Source organism: Sebastes fasciatus, chromosome 4, assembly GCF_043250625.1.
Source record: "Sebastes fasciatus isolate fSebFas1 chromosome 4, fSebFas1.pri, whole genome shotgun sequence".
Taxonomy (NCBI): Eukaryota; Metazoa; Chordata; class Actinopteri; order Perciformes; family Sebastidae; genus Sebastes; species Sebastes fasciatus.
Genome location: NC_133798.1, coordinates 5,023,788 through 5,041,526, shown reverse-complemented (window position 1 = coordinate 5,041,526; position 17,739 = coordinate 5,023,788). Strand labels below are relative to the sequence as shown.

At 39.7% G+C, this 17,739-nt stretch overlaps 4 non-coding genes across 4 annotated transcripts; 2 read left to right on the top strand and 2 right to left on the bottom strand.

The window, feature by feature from the left end:
- Positions 1-3,564: 3,564 nt before the first annotated feature.
- On the bottom strand, positions 3,565-3,683 carry LOC141767155 (5S ribosomal RNA). Its single transcript, XR_012593808.1, has one exon. It is a non-coding gene; the product is annotated as a 5S ribosomal RNA (ribosomal RNA).
- Positions 3,684-4,377: 694 nt separating this feature from the next.
- LOC141767162 (5S ribosomal RNA) lies at positions 4,378-4,496 on the top strand. Its single transcript, XR_012593815.1, has one exon. It is a non-coding gene; the product is annotated as a 5S ribosomal RNA (ribosomal RNA).
- Positions 4,497-5,836: 1,340 nt separating this feature from the next.
- On the bottom strand, positions 5,837-5,955 carry LOC141767143 (5S ribosomal RNA). The gene has a single exon (XR_012593797.1). It is a non-coding gene; the product is annotated as a 5S ribosomal RNA (ribosomal RNA).
- Positions 5,956-6,548: 593 nt separating this feature from the next.
- On the top strand, positions 6,549-6,667 carry LOC141767130 (5S ribosomal RNA). The gene has a single exon (XR_012593786.1). It is a non-coding gene; the product is annotated as a 5S ribosomal RNA (ribosomal RNA).
- The last annotated feature ends 11,072 nt before the right edge of the window (positions 6,668-17,739 follow it).

Below are 17,739 nucleotides of genomic sequence, written 5' to 3'. Positions count from 1 at the left end.
TAATAGTATGTTTATTGTCAATACTGTATATACTGCTCCTATTTTTATACTTCCTTCTATTTAAATGGTTCATATTTTGTTACACTTTGTTTAGCTCTTTTTTTTTACTGTGTTAGCTGATGCTTGTTTTTTGCACTATCCCCTTTGCTGATGTACACTGCAAATTTCCTGACTGCGGGACTAATAAAGGAATATCTTATCTTATCTTATCTTATCTTACATTACTGCTACTCTTAAATTCTACCCACCAATCCTGTGTCTCTTAAAGGTCCCATATGGTAAAAAAGTGAGATTTTCATGTCTTTTATATTATAAAGCAGGTTTCAAGTGATATATAAATACTGTGAAAGAATCAAAACACTCAATCCATGGAGAAATACACACAGCCCGTATTCAGAAATGATGCATCTGAAACAAGCCGTTAGGATTTCTGTCCGTTTGTGATGTCACAAATCTACAATATTTAGACCATTTCACAGTTTTAAACGTAAACATTCTAAATGTGTCCCAGTTTATTTCCTGTTGCAGTGTATGTAAATGACATCAGATGACAGGATGTAAACATGGACCCAAGCTGTTTCTTAGCAATGCAATTATGTTGCCATTGACAGAGCATGAATACAGGTATATTCAGACAGACAGTATGAGAAAAATAATGTGTTTTTTGAACATTAAAGCATGTAAACATGTTCTAGTAGAAACCCAAAATACAAGCATGAACCTGAAAATGAGCATGATATGTCCCCTTTAAGAACATTAATAGTGCCTTCCTGGTGCCTTCAACCCCCTCACCCTCTGTTCCCACTGCCCTCCTCTCTGACTTGGTCCTGTAATCTTTATCTTTCAGCCTCATACTTTTTACCACGAATTAGGATATGCTGCACATTTTCTTTATCACCACAATCCCCACACTTGTTACTGTTCCTTTTCCCCATTAAAGCCAAAGTGCTATTAAGACCTGTGCGATCCCTTCTGAGTCTTGTTATGATGGTTTCCTCTCTTCCGTTCTTTTCTTTATATTTCTTTGTTATGACCGACTTTTGTATTCTGAAATATCCCCTTCCCTTTCTGGTCCTCCTCCCATCTTTTCTGCCATATCTCCACTCCTTTCCTCTTAAATCACCCCTTTTCCTTCTCCTTTCCCAAGTAGAACCGGTACTGTTATTTCCTTTTGCAACGAACATTTTGCTAGTTTATCGGCAGAGCCGCTATTGAGTCTGTGCACAGCACCACTATATCAGGTCTGACCTCTTCAACCCGCTGTAATGCAATAATGATTGCCACTATTTCTGCTGTATATACTGACACCTGGTCTGAAATTCTTTTGGAGATAGATATTTTAAACTCGGGAATATATACACCAACTCCCACACACTTCTGTTTATTCTTGGAACCATCTGTATATATTTTGAGATAATTATTATAGCTGTTCCTGAGGTACACACTTGTTTTAACCCCCACTTCATTTACTTGCCATTCCCTTTTCTTTTCCATGATACTCATGTCTATTTTAGCTCCTGGGAGCAGCCAGGGGGGTACGCTGCTAACTGGTGTGGACCTGGTGAACTCTAAGGCCTGCGATCCATATGTCCTCACTCTTTCTTCCCATGTCCATCCAAATCCATACCCTTGCAATTTAGAATATTCCCAACAGTTTTGAATCGTTTCCTTTGGAGGATTATCTTCCCCGCTTCCTTTTAATCTGACCCAATATGCAAGAGCTAATTTCTCTCTTCTTAACTCCAATGTAGTCTCGCCCGCTTCAATTAACGGGTGAAGGTTCAAACTGTTCACCTATTGCGCTAATCTCCTTGTGTGACCAAGCAGCCAAGCATTACTGCCACCTACATGACTGGAAGGTTCGTTAGGGTGTTTACAACCTAGTATACAGCCATTGGGAATTAACTCAGAGTCAGCAAGTGTCCTCATGAAGTTACTTTAATACTTGAAAATGTAATATTCAAAGATTAAACTATAATTTAAAAGATATTATGTGTTCCCACCTCTTTTCTTTGTTGTAATAATGGGACACGGTAAAGGTAAACAGTACAATTTGGGAGGCTGTGGCTCAGAGGTATAGCAAAACTTTTCTAAAACTGGATGGAAGTTCAGTTAAATTGTATGTAACTAAATATTCTCAGAGGTGAGGTCTCAGAATAGAGACTTGTGGGGAAAAACAGTAAAAAAAAAATGTGTGAATGCCCCATAGAAAAATAACATCCGTGTGTTCAAGTTTAATCTAAAAGAACAGTACTGACACCTCTGTGGTTGGTCTGCTGCTAGATTCATTCGATATACCATTCAGTATATCTAATGCTAAAACAGGCCTGTGTTATTACATGTAATAATCTAAATCTTTATTTACAGATAAGCATGTTAAGTAAGTCACCTGGGCTGATTCTTGATTATTTATTAGTGGTTCCTCCAGTTTGAGGTTGAAGAGACTGGACAACTGAGAAAAATGTCACTGTAGTGTTAATGTATTTTTGTATTGTTCTGTTTAGCAACATCTATTCTTTCTATTCTTCAACTAGGCTATTCCGTGTTTTTTTTGTTTTTTGCTGTCCTGAGCCTCTCCTCTCCTCACTGAGGAGATAGCTGAATATGTTCCCCCTCCATACCTGCAGACTCTCTGTATACCCTTCCTATCCAGCCCATGTGCTCCAGATGGATCGACTGGTTTGGCTGGTGGAGGTTCAGGCTGGATCTGAAAGATGTAGCAGTATACTGCCACCAGGGGGCGCCATGCTACATGAAGCCTCCTGACTGGGGATATGATGAGGAACACTGGTCGATCTGAGGACAGACTACAGAGGAACTGTATTTGCTTTCTGTTAGTTGTTTTTTTTCCAGCACTTACACAAGATGCTCTGCCACTTACTTCAAAAATATCACGAAATTCCAGCAATTAAAATAAAGCAGACTACAGTGACTAAGTAAAGCCTCTCTTTACAGCTCGTTCTCAGATCTCACCTGTCAGAGGTCCTTGCAGCAGACCTGGTAGCCTGGAACAGTGAAGACCCCCGTTGGGGGCCAAATTTCCCCTACCCATCTGTTGAAAAAAGAAAGAAAGAGAAACATGATGCAATGAAATGCAATGAAATGCAATACAACAGCCCTGTAATGAATGTTATTTTTTTTTGTTGACACTTGTGTGTGTTGACTTAATTTTGTTTTAGAATTTCAATTGAATTTAATTATGAATTTCAGTGTTTCAGGAAAATTCCTGTCTGTGCGTAATGATCCGTCTTGTCTACATAATGAGACCACTACAGTCAGCCTACTGTCCCTCTTATCCTAAAATAACATGTAGGCTACTTTCATTATTTCTGTGTTTATAACGTGTTGTTTGTGTGATGAGAGAGAGTAGGTTACGTATATTGATTCAGTGAATATAGAGAGTGGTGCTTCCACTGCACCACCCAATATTTACTTTGTGTTTCCCCATTGAAAGTGAGAAAATAGCCCTATAACTGCACTGCAGTTACAGCGAAAAAGGATGAAGGGGGGAATACTTTATTTCACAGGTTGCATACCCAGTTCTTACGCTGAACTACGTGAAAAAGCTTACAGCACCTGGTATTCCCAGGCGGTCTCCCATCCAAGTACTGACCAGGCCCGACCCTGCTTAGCTTCCGAGATCAGACGAGATCGGGCGTGTTCAGGGTGGTATGGCCGTAAGCAACAGTACTGGTGACAAAACGGCTGTTTATAGATGTCGATCACTGCCACCGTGAACGCCTGTGTGCATTTCTGTCCATAAGGACATTAGCATATTCCTAGAAGTTCTGGGCAAGGAGCTCTGATTACAGTGACACAGTTTCTCCACATGAATGATAAACACTATCTATGACAGAGGTGAGATTGTAACTAAGCTGCTTGATCGGGCGTGTTCAGGGTGGTATGGCCGTAAGCAACATTTGCATCAACAAAAAGGCCATTTAAAGATATTGAATTATTGATATTGGATTATTATCACTGCAGTATTGATGTGTAAGCAGCATTTTCAAGTATCATACTGCGCCATATTTTATGAAACAATCCCGTTTTAAATGTCAAATCTAAATGTACAAAGTCGCAATAACAATCACAAACGTAGTGGAGTAAAAACTACAATCTATCCCTGTAAAATAAAGTATAAAGTAGCATAAAATTGAAAAAAGCACAACAAACCTGCATTCAAGCAGCTTATACAATCTCACCTCTGTCATAGATAGTGTTTATCATTCATGTGGGGAAACTGTGTCACTGTAATCAGAGCTCCTTGCCCAGAACTTCTAGAAATATGCTAATGTCCTTACGGACAGAAATGCACACAGGCGTTCACGGTGGCAGTGATCGACATCTATAAAGGGCCGTTTGGTCACCAGAGCTGTTGCTTACGGCCATACTACCCTGAACACGCCCGATCTCGTCTGATCTCGGAAGCTAAGCAGGGTCGGGCCTGGTCAGTACTTGGATGGGAGACCGCCTGGGAATACCAGGTGCTGTAAGCTTTTTCACTTCTCTTTACAAACAGCAGAGGGCGCTGCTGCTTGTCCGGTGGAGACTTTGAAAATCAGAGCTGCTTCTCTCTGGATGTTGAATTTCAGCATTTTTCGCTCCTACAAAAATCACTTCCTTTTTCAAGAAGAGAAAAACATTCACAAGGAAACCATATCTACCTCTATTATCTAGAAGCTGACGGTGTGCATATTGAAATGAAGCTACATATTGCAGTACGCTTACCCAATATTTACTTTGTGTTTAGCCATTGAAAGTGAGCAAATAGCCCTATAACTGCACTGCAGATACAGTGAAAAAGGATAAAGGGGGGAATACTTTATTTCACAGCTTGCATACTCAGTTCTTACGCTGAACTACGTGGCCTTTCTCCCACATTTTCAACGCTTTGTCCTGATGCTAGTCACCAAAGAGTAACGGCCATTACTTCAGTTTGAATCACTTCTGCATGCTTTTCAAAAAAAGTTGAAAACTGACGTGTCGTTTTTGAGTGATGAATATCTTGCTGCACTATTCTTTACGCTGTATGCTGTCCAATAAACTTCAATAAAGGTTTGTTTTTTTTCTCAGTGAAATTGATCAGCTTCTAATTAGTTTATGATACAATGATATGAAAGGACGCGAAAGGTGGCTTAGGTTCTTCTTTGAAATCAGTATTGATCGTCAGATGGATGCTACGTCAGATCCCAAAACTGCCTCACTTTTCCCCAGTATTTTATTGGAATTGTTAAAACATACTGTACACATACTTCTACAGCTACAGCTGTAAAGGAACACCCTTCGTGTTTTGTTCCCAAGCACTAATAATGTACACTACTGTATATTCCTAACAATACGTACTCTATATTTGGGAACTTCTCACAATGTCATTTCCCAAAGTATTTTTTTTTTGTAAGCACATCATCATTTGAAAAGAATAAATGATACCATAGCTAATTTCATTGCAATATCGACACTGTTACCCCTTATTTTCCCTGCCTTGTTACCCAGTAACAGCACGACTATACCCCAGCCAGATGTCTTGCACTTGTATGGACATGAGGACAGAGGTCCAGGAAAATTGCTTGGCCTTCCAGCATTTCACATTTACAGCAACAGATATAAGTAAATGTTTGCAAAGAAATGATCAGTGAGTTTAGGAGTGCAGAAAGCATTCATCTAATTGGACTTCTATCTGCCATATCTACACCTGTAACTCCTGATCTGCTCTTTAAAAAATATTTGAAAAGCATTGACATTGTGTGTACACCATTCTATTGATTTGCATCAGTGCCTGCCAGTGTCCAATGAAGAAGCAGCAGCGCCCTCTGCTGTTTGTAAAGAGAAGTGAAAAAGCTTACAGCACCTGGTATTCCCAGGCGGTCTCCCATCCAAGTACTGACCAGGCCCGACCCTGCTTAGCTTCCGAGATCAGACGAGATCGGGCGTGTTCAGGGTGGTATGGCCGTAAGCAACAGTTATAGCTACAAAAGGCCATTTAAAGATGCTGTAACACAACGTTTTCGTATTCTGTCTATACAGGTAGCAGCTGCAGATTGTCAGGAACACAAACAAATATTCTCACTATAATGACAAAAATGGCATTTGTAACAAACTCTGTCAGTGTTACATTGTTACAGGCTAAAACTATTATTGGATTATTATCACTGATGTATTGATGTGTAAGCAGCATTTTCAAGTATCATACTGCGCCATATTTTATGAAACAATCCCGTTTTAAATGTCAAATCTAAATGTACAAAGTCGCAATAACAATCACAAACGTAGTGGAGTAAAAACTACAATCTATCCCTGTAAAATAAAGTATAAAGTAGCATAAAATTGAAAAAAGCACAACAAACCTGCATTCAAGCAGCTTATACAATCTCACCTCTGTCATAGATAGTATTTATCATTCATGTGGGGAAACTGTGTCACTGTAATCAGAGCTCCTTGCCCAGAACTTCTAGAAATATGCTAATGTCCTTATGGACAGAAATGCACACAGGCGTTCACGGTGGCAGTGATCGACATCTATAAAGGGCCGTTTGGTCACCAGAGCTGTTGCTTACGGCCATACCACCCTGAACACGCCCGATCTCGTCTGATCTCGGAAGCTAAGCAGGGTCGGGCCTGGTCAGTACTTGGATGGGAGACCGCCTGGGAATACCAGGTGCTGTAAGCTTTTTCACTTCTCTTTACAAACAGCAGAGGGCGCTGCTGCTTGTCCGGTGGAGACTTTGAAAATCAGAGCTGCTTGTCTCTGGATGTTGAATTTCAGCATTTTTCGCTCCTACAAAAATCGCTTCATTTTTCAAGAAGAGAAAAACATTCACAAGGAAACCATATCTACCTCTATTATCTAGAAGCTGACGGTGTGCATATTGAAATAAAGCTACATATTGCAGTCCGCTTACCCAATATTTACTTTGAGAAAATAGCCCTATAACTGCACTGCAATTACAGTGAAAAAGGATGAAGGGGGGAATACTTTATTTCACAGCTTGCATACCCAGTTCTTACGCTGAACTACGTGGCCTTTTTCCCACATTTTCAACGCTTTGTTCTGATGCTACTGTGCTGCAAATATTGCGATACTTTGCATTTAAGAAACAAAATTAGAAACTCAATATAATAATAAACTCGACAAGACAGAAGGAAATATTTTTGATCCTCTAGAGGAAATGTAGTTTGGATATTTTGTTCTAATAAAAATGTCCCCACAGCTCGGATGGAGCTGGACTCATCCAGCTGTTATGTTCCAGATGTTTTTACTGAATCAACCCGGAATCTGAGTGAAACAGCAAAACTGAGTGATATGTAGAAATCTCTGAAGGTCACTCACCGTTAGATCCTCACTGATCCTGTTGTCCTGTCAGGAGATTTAAATAGGCCTCATTAATGAATGAATGTTTCAGACGCTGTACCACGTGCGTAAAATGCACACATGCACCTCTTTTCAGTGTGGAGACGCACATTCCGGTCCTGCTGCTGCGTGATGACTACATGTATTTAATAAACTCAAAGGAAAGAATACTAAATATAAACAGTCAGCGTGAACAACCACATCAGTTTGAGGATAACACTTACTGGTAACACTCATTAATTTAACCCTTTACAGACTTAATCACATTCAAAACTGTATTTTGTCGAGCATTTTAATCTGTAACAGAACAAAACAGAAGAGCTATAACTCAACTACATGTTGGCAACTCTGAGATAAAGGTTAAATGAACAGTTTGTAATATGCCTATGAGGCTGTTGTCTCTGTGTCAAATAGTTCCAGAAAGACTTCTAGTCATCCCCATCAGAGGCTTTACTCCACTGAGTTGAATGATGCAGAGATAACATAAAAGAGAACTGCTCCTAATCTCGAGAATCGCGTTACATAATGTCAAATGTGTAATTTTAATATGATATCAATATTTAATTTTTAAAATATCACAGTTATTGTAAATACCGATTGTGACACCTCTATTCTCAACAAAACAGCGTGCACACAGTACAGGTTCTATTCAACAACTGGTCCATAAGGCTTTAATTACAACAGCCGACATTGTCGCCAAAATTAGCGCGTATATATGCAGGTTTTTAAACACGGGAAACCCACTAAAAATAGACGATAGAGACTCCTTTCACATAGACCAGTATGCGATGAGTTTTATTTCTGAATTTGAATGAAGTGTGTTTTACAATGATCAGCTATCTAAAATTACTGTTTCTGTCAATGGAGTCTGGTGGCTTTGAGGAGTGTACATAATGGCTGTTTCTTTTCACATCTAACTCGATCAGTTGAGAGTTTATTTTGACCAAACCAGAGTTGGTGATTGTTGAAACAGTGGAAAGACTAACAAAGACGGTTTGGATGAGTTTAATTTTGTTTCTGTCGAGTTTGAATGAAGTGTGTTTGGATGATCAGCGAGGTAAAATGACTGTTGTCTGGTGCCTTTGAGGAGAGCATATTAATTGTATGTTTTGTGCATTAATAAATTATTATAATTGTCCAAATCCCTGTTGTTTTTATTTATTACATATTCACTTCAACGTGTGTCACTACTACTAGACTACTGCAGAGTCATTTGTCCCAGGAATGAATGCCGATTGTAACCTTTCCCACTAAAAGAGAAAAGCCAGATGTTAGTGGGTTTTTGGTCCAGTGGGAAATGGGCTTTAAAGTACTAACATGTATAAAAGCACAAGGCTGGCAGAAATAAACTGTAAGGTGTTGATGTCGGGACACATGCAAGCAGCAGACGTGATGAAGGTAAGATAAGATAAATGACGGGATAATGTGTCTGTTAAAGTAGAATGAATCAAGGACACCTTGAATAAGACAAGGTGACTGACCATATAGAGTAAGCACCCTCATTTGAGTGTGTGTGTGTGTGTGTGTGTGTATGTGTCTGCATATGAGTCACCTAATGAATGTTGTTGGTTGTTATACAGGACTAAATTACTGGTCGTGACTAATGTTGATCAGTCCAGCACAAAAAATGACTAACGATGGGGGACAAAGAGCCAATAGGGGTTAAAAGGGGAATACCACTTAATACTCCAAATATCCCAGATTAGTATTTTTAGGATTACATACGTTTAGTTGTTGCAAAAGTAGATATCATGTGGGTTAGTAACAAAATTTTAATTTATCTCCCAAACAAAAGTTTTTGGAAATGACAGTCACTGCCTATTTTGGTTTGGAGGAAGAACACAGACAGTGTATTAGACAGTAAAGATCATAAGAAGCAAAGAGAGATGCACAAAGAGACACAGCCATTATACCTTCTCTTTCCAAATAACACATAATTGCCGTGTCACGATGTAATGTGTTTAGATGGCTGGCGAGCGTGCTCTATTTGAAGATGACCTAAATGACGAGTGATTAAGTGTAATTTGCACATATTATTAATGGCGGGAGGTGTCAGAGTGGTGCTCGTCATCTGCCGGGTTGAGGACGGCCGATTAGCTCTGTGATCAAATAGTGTACAAACCAAGTAAAATTACTTGATGTTTAGTTTAGTTTGATTGTGATTACCGTCAGCTAAAAGAGCGCTCAGTGACCAAACTCTGTGTTTCCTCCTCTCCAAATAATCTGATACTTTCTATAACAATGTTACCAGTAGTAATGCTGAGATTTTTTAATGATTAAATACTGTATATATATATAATATTTAATAATAATAATAATAATATAAATACAATTTATTTAAATGGTATCTTTCATATACACAAATGCAGCTCGATGTGCTTTGCATTCAGAGTAATGACAAAACAGAAGAATAGAGAGAGCAAACAATTTAAGCAGCTTATACTGCTATAAACAGCTATAAACTATAAAGAGCCTGTGGCTCGCAGCTAACAGTGCTAACAGTGCTAACAGTGCTAAGAGTGCTAACAGCGCTTATAAGGACGACAGTGCTGACAGAGCTAACAGTGTTTACCTGGGGGGGGGGACCGGTGGGTGGGCGCTACGCTTCGGCGACGACGCTGTCGGTCAGGACGTCGTTATCAGCTGTAATCGCCATATGAGAGCAGCGCAGCGGCCGTGAGCTGGCCAGTGGGGCACGCTCACGTGCACTAACATGCACTAAAAGCACGCACGGCCGACTATGTCAACAAAGCACGGAGAAGCTCTGATTCCAACACACACACACACACACAGAGGGAGAGAGCCTTCATTCTCTGCTCAGGTAGACATTACTCCTCTATATCTTTACATAGCAAAGAGTTCAGTCAGCTATACATACTTAGTGTGTGTGAATGTGAAGGTTTAGTAAGTTATTTTTAAGTAAGAACTAATTACAACCAGGATAGAAAGTCCATGAATATTGGACAGACAAGATGCCCAGCTACCTATTTTGAGAAAAACTGAAAGGGTTAAAATAAAATTATTATTCAGAATTACCATCATTCAAAAATATGTCCTGAAAGAATATTTCTATACTTCAACATGGAGGAGGCCTGTAAGATGGCATCACTGATTGGTTTCCAAAAAGGAAAGGAGAGGGTTGGGGAGAAGCATTAGTGAAAGGTGACAGCCCGTTGGTAGGTTCACATAGCACTCCACAGGCCCTTGCTGACTTTCCTTCAGGAGAAGAATCCCCGTCTTTAATGATATTAAAGTAGACTGACAACTCAAGAGGGTTTAGGCGATTGATCCTTTGAGCCCAGAGGACCGGAGTAATTAATGACCCAGAATACACTACACTAACCCTAACTCTGTATCAACCCTCTATTCTGTGTTGGAATATCAAGTGATATAACTGTAAGAAACACTAATGTTTTAAGGAGTTATGAAAGTAATACAGTTTAAAATGAATTTATGAACAATTAGGGGAAGTGTGCTTTATTTTCCTCTGCTCCATCATACTCTGCCCTCTCCCTACGCAAGTGGTCCACTAATCTCTGCATCGCTCATATGACGTATTACCAGGTGCTGCGGGGCCGTGAAGGAGTGCCTGTCAAACAACCACTTGAATAATCAGATTGTTCCTACGTGATGGATGAAAAGGAGGAAGCTACAAAAGTAACAATGTCACTGAAACAACTGCAGGTCTGATCGATGGACTCAGAATTCAGACGCATAACCACTGTGCATATTCAACTGTAAAACCTGTGAGGAGTGGTGTTGTCACCTGTGGGTCAGTGCGTAGCAAGAATCAAGAGCAGTTACTGTGGGGAATATAATTAAAATATTTTACGGCCTGATCATGTACAATACATCTAGCTTTGCAGGGGTGATGTCAACAGGTGAAATCTCAACACAAGTATAAATCAAAACCTTCACTGTAGGTGTTCACAGCTGGACTTCCGTTAACCCCTAAATCCTTATTCTTAATGACACTTTCCATAAGAAAGGAAAGAAGTAGCAAATGGAATACGGAGCCGAGAGATGGATGAGGGAACAAGGACTGGAGAGAGAAGTTTACTGCAACATGAAGACTGAACCTTATCAAAAACATTTCACATTGTATTTGTAGAGACAAAATATCTCAGTTTTTTTAACAGTTTTTTCCTTTTGTTGCAGCTCTGCATTAGATGGAAGGGAGAGAAGTTAGTTTAGAGGACACAAAGATGAAGATGAATGAAGAACTTCTACAATAAGCAGTCCTCATCTGGCCTTCGGTCACACTGAGGATGAACCTGCTCAGCGATGGATGCTCGTCATCCAACAGAAATAGAATTTTTTTAATCAGAAATTTCTGCTGTTTGTCATGTTTCTGCTTTTGTGTGCGACTGTGAGAGTCTTAAGACCACTGATGGATTTGAAGTGGGTGTGTGTTGCTGTGGATCCCAGGATGATCCCAGCCTCTCTAAATGCTAATGATGTGTGTAGGTGAGTGATCTAGAGAGCCATGCTTTAGACCAGCAGGGAAGCACAGGGAATATAATCGACATTACAGCTACTCAGGCTTCCTCATTCACGGCAAATTATCCACAATGACCAAGCAAGAGGTCAAATTTTAGCTTCAGATTTAGGAGCAGTATTACCTGAGGAGACCTTTCCTGTGTGTGTCTTATATAAGTCAATAAGTTAAATACTCTGACAAAAAAAAGAAAATAATCTGGTATCTGTGGCTTTCGCAGGACTGTAATACACCCGTCTGATCATTTCATTCGGCCTGTCTACCTACCTTCCTAACTGTGTGCACTCTGCCCGTGCACTCATTGTGCGTCAGCGGAGTCTTCCACGGGAGAACGAGGGTGCTGTAATTTATCGATATAATGTTCACGTCCTTTTTGTAAGATAAGTAGTGAACTGTTCATCATAACTTGTGATACAGCTGATACAGCCTAAAAATATTGAAATAATATTTATAAACCATATCGCCCAGCCCTAACATTATGTATAGTTATTAACTTAAGCTAGGCTATAATATTACGACCATAATAATTTAACTTACCTTAGCTATCAACAATAACAGTCTGTGGTTGGCATCAAAGAGTAAGTTTGCTACTATTTGTCAAAAAATTGACCTGGGATATATGATACCATATACAGTAGTGCACAGAAGCTGTTTCCATGGTTACCATGCATACAGTGCCTGGCATCTACTCGCGTAGCGCTTGTCTGCCTTTCTATTCCAGTAGTAATAATAGTAATAAATCACAATTAAAAAACAGTACTTTATTCATTCATGAAGCCCTGCAAGTCACTGCATCTTCTACAACACTGTCCTGTAAATATTTCGGAATAAAAGCCTTGTGTTGACAAATGAAGGAATTCTGTCCACACAAAAAAATCCTTGAAGGCTTTTATTTTGAAACGGAAGCAGGAAGTGTTGATTTAAAAATATATATTTTTTCATGTCTGTGACATGATACAGACATTGGAACTGTAGTAATGTAGCTGGTGTGATGTCAATATTCAGTCAAAAGATCATTTTCACTGCCTGTTGTTGGTGCGAACCACGTGGCACGCAGAAAAAATAGGCTCTAGAAGAGACACAGCTGACAAGCAGCCGAAAATTCTGGCCAGATCTTAGACATTGCACTATTAAACTGCTGTATTTAAAACATTTGACTCCTTACAAAAGAGATTTTCTTATTCTAGCGTACCTGTCTGTCAGTGCTGTAATGTCATTTCCCCTTAAATAACTCCAAAGATATCCGAATGCGGGATGAAAGCTCATTTCAAGACTGACATGCTTTGTGGTGTGTGTCTTTGTGTCCTGCTGAGGCTGTCCTATTGTGGCCATCTCTCCACCTACGTTTTCCTGGATCCGTCGACGCTGAAATAGCTCCCTAGTCACATCCTTTTCTCTCTCTTCCCAGCAAGACCTCTGTTCCTTCTCAAAGAACAAGAGGTCTGTTCTGCTCCGCTGCTGCTGTGTCTCCTTTGATGCTGAGGACAGCACAGGCAGATAAGAAAGCAGATGAAACTGGGGCCATGATGCCCCCCACCCTCAAACTCTCACAACTTGGTAATTGGGAATTCGAGGGAAAAAATAGGCTTTTCCTCAGTATCCTTCTGCCTGAACTTAAATATTAGGTTGAATTTAATCTACTACATGTCGATAAAGTGCCCTTCATCTCAAACTCCAGACCCTTCCTAACCATGGGTCATTTGCCTGACTGTGTCATTTTTTCTTGTATTCCTCTAAATTCTCAATATAAATATGTGTGCATTAACGAAGGCGGCAAGATCAAACCTAAACTGAGCCTCTGTAAACCTGGCCAGCCCGGTCGCACGAAAAGGTTTGTGAATGACACGATGAAGGTAAAAGCGTGTAATAAGAACGACGTACATGCTTTTGGCCTGTCATTTTCATGCCATGTAGTCTGTACTGACTGCAATGTAAATGCATCTACGTGAATATGCTATGCTCTGAGCTAGTGACGTAGAATAAAAAAGAAGAAAGACCGACTTACGGGTGGGAGGGGAGGTGGATGGGTCCATCAAACACAGGAACTGCAGCCAGGAGACTGGTGCTTTGTTTTGTAAGTTCCGTTAGTGACATTTGTGATGTTTTCCATACTGATGTTTTCTCTGTTTGCATTTTACTTTCTTTACATACTTATTTTTTTAAGCCCAGAGGAATGTGTGCCATACTTTATGTGTGACTGTATTTTTATAATATTTTATTTTTCATTTAATGGGACTGTTTGTAACTTCTTACACGTATAAATCAATCCGGTTCGGTGTCCCAACAGAGACACCAACACAAACTACACAGAAGCACCAAAACCGCAAAGTTCTATCTAGTGAAGCTCGTCTGTTAAACAGTGTTGGCCGCGGCCAGAGGATGTGGGGGAGACCGTAGCTTTGGTCTCCAGGGCCGGAGTCTCTGCTGTACTCTACTCCTCTGCCTTCCTGCTTGCCTTCACTCGCTCTTTCGCTCCACTATCACGTGCATGCGCGCACACTACTCACTGCAGAAGAGTTAGTTTAGCTCTGAGAATATCTGCTGCAGCTCCTCCGGACCAACAGAGGTTTCCCGTGTCTTGTGAAGTGACGGGGCTCCGCAGAGAGAAACATTATCGTCTCTGACCTAAACTCCGGTGTCTCCCCTGTTCCCTCTGACTGCGGTCGGTAGGCTGAAGCAGGAAAAGCCAACACTAGAATCAGCAGTGATTCATGAAGAGACCTTCATCTAGTCAGCTAACATTACTAACAGGACGCTGACTTTCGTTGACTTAACGGCCACAGGTGTCGCTGTTAACAAGCATTTCTGATTCTAACAAACAGTCCCTTTAACTGTTGACTGTAAAGTTTCGCCTTTAAACCCCATGTTTAGTTATTTATTTACTTTTTGTATAAAATAAATAAACATATGTTTACAAGGAAAAAAAGTCATCAGAAGCGTATAATGTACTCCACCTCTGTAAGTTACAAACACATATGACATACCGGTACTTAATTGGTGGTACTTCATGTCATATTTCACAGCCTGGGGTTAGAAGAGAAGAGGTAAATATTGTGTAGGGTCAGAAAATACTATTTTGTGTAAAATTCAGCTTTCAGTTTTGTTTGGCTAAAATGAGAGCAAGACACATTGAAACAACAGAAAGACTTTGACTCGAGGCTGGAGTACCACAGCCCGATGTCTATAGCTTAAGAACTAACTGACCGCTGGTTGTCAGAAAGCTTTAACAGACCTTTACTGATGTTACCAGGACCTGGAGGTCCTGATTCCTCATCTGGAAGATTAATTTCTCACACGCTAAGTAAAACCAAACCTTATTTGAAGACATGGATCCAGACAGGTCAATAGTTTACAGCGTACAAGATGTATTCATAACTGTCACTCTAACCTAATTCAGACCGCCACAGTGGTCTGTATTGACAGCAGTAGAACAAGATTGAGGCAAAGCAGAGCAGGATGATCAGGTTCAGAGGACGAACGCAACACTCGGACCGATTGTAACCTAATCCATCCAGCTCCAGATGATGTGGCATCCAGGCAGATAGATAGATACAGTATCTTCAAATCCACCAACATCAACCGGAAGATGTGGTACAGTAGTTCTCAGTACAGCTGAATAAAGAATTAAAAGGCCAAATCAGTGATTGAAATATAAACCAAAAGTTATTATTAAAGGTAAAATATGCAGCATTTTCCTAAAAAAAACAATGTATAGACTGAAATAAACATATAAAAAAAATCATTTTTTTACATTCAAAGCTTCTATTGAGGTTTTCCAATGAAGCTTTGAATATCTGATGTCATATTGTATGATGTCATTTCCCTAAAAAATGGGAGAAATATGATTTTGTCTTATTGTGGTTGTATAAATATAATTTATGGTGCTGTTAGATTGCCGCAAGACCTCCCATTAATACAGATGCGTGCCTCCCTTATGTGTTTTTTGACCACAGTGAAAATGTTGTTTTTGAGAGGATGAACGTCAACAAATATGGATTGAAGCAGAATTTTTCATGAGATGAAAACAAGTTGTGAATTTTGGAAATGATTACATCTATCTTTTTTTAATACATTTTGACTTTTGGACTGAAGACTGAGACAACTAACGTTACAGAGACAGATTGAGTGCCGCGCGTGTGTGTATGTGAGAGAGAGAGAAAAGGCGTGGACTTTGCCCGCAATGTTTCTGTAAGTTATTAATAATAATAATTTGAATGTCAACGTTATGAATGAAGCTTCGACCTATTTGATACAGCCTCGGGTCAATGTTCCACTGTTTTGCAACTTGCATAAAGTGCTCAGTGCATGATTTAGCAAAATGCCTCTCCTCTGTCTTCATAAAAGTCAATGCGTGCGACCGAAGTTCCCACTGCTGGTCAAAATAATGTACTGTCACCCCCCGAGGTAACTGTGGTGTGGCGAGCACAACCATTGTAGTGTCTATCCCAACTTTGCCGCTACTTTTGCTCTCTGGTTTTCATACAGGCGTGTATCTTCGATACGGCGGTGGCTCATGAAGGCAATTCAAAAAAATTCAGTCGTTTGATGCAATCCGAATAATTTCACGCAGTTAAGTTAATGTGTTTATGAAATTAGTGGCATCAAAGGTCCCATATCGTGCTCATTTTCAGGTTCATACTTGTATTTTGTGTTTCTACTAGAACATGTTTACATGCTGTAATGTTAAAAAAAACTTTATTTTCCTCATACTGTCTGCCTGTATATACCTGTATTTACCCTCTGTTTGAAACACTCCGTTTTAGTGCATTTCAACGGAATTGCAACAGAATTGCGTTGCTAGGCAACAGTTTGGATCCATGTTTACTTCCTGTCAGCTGATATTATTAACATACACTGCAACAGGAAACAAACTGGGATACATTTAGAATGTTTATGTTTGAATCCGTGTAATAATCTATATATTGTATATTTGTGACATCACAAACGGCTTGTTTCAAACGCACAATTTCTGAATACGGGCTGTGTGTATTACTCCGTATATTGAACGTTTTGATAGTTTAACAGTATTTATATAGCACTTAAACCTGCTTTATAATATAAAAGACATGAAAATCTCACTTTTTATAATATGGGACCTTTAAAATAAATTTGCGTTAACACGTTATCGCGTTAACTTTGACAGCCCTAATTGTGACATTTCCTATTGCAGCTATGATGCACACTCAGTGGCCAATGAGAAGGCAGCTATACGCCAAACTGTGAATCATGCCGCCGAAGGCTCAACATTATAAATCATGCAGACAAGAGTCAAGAGGTTCACTTAGTGTTTGACTAAACATTAGAACTGGCACGACACACGGTGTAAGTGATGTCAGGTTTGGTGTTTGGTGGGGGGTTACAATTGCTCCTTTGATTTCTGTACATCTCTTGCAGAATTATTCAGGTAAACAATAACTAACAAGCCTTGCACCACAAAATGTCATTTTTACATATGACCATCCAAAAAAAAACCTTATATGAACTTATATGTTTTTTTTTTAGACTGCCACCTCCATGGTTAAGGTTTGGTTAAAGTGGCAGTAGGCAGTATGTTTTTGGCATAATTGGGCAAAAATTCCATAATAACCTTTCAGCTTCAGCTGTAATTCCTGTTTCTAAAATCCTGTTCTGAGAGATAACTAGACTTCTACTCCTCCTCATGGCTCTGTTTTCAGGCTTTAGAAAATCTAGCCTGTGACGGGAGACTTTGACCAATCACAGGTCATTTCATTGAGAGAGCGTTCCTATTGGCTGTGCTCCGGTCATGTGATCAGAACTTGGCGTTCCTTCACCAGATTTCACAAACTTTCTCATTTTACAGCTAAACCGTACACTACAAGATGATTCTGAAAACATCTGAGGAGAGAAATAGGCATTAACGTAACATAATATT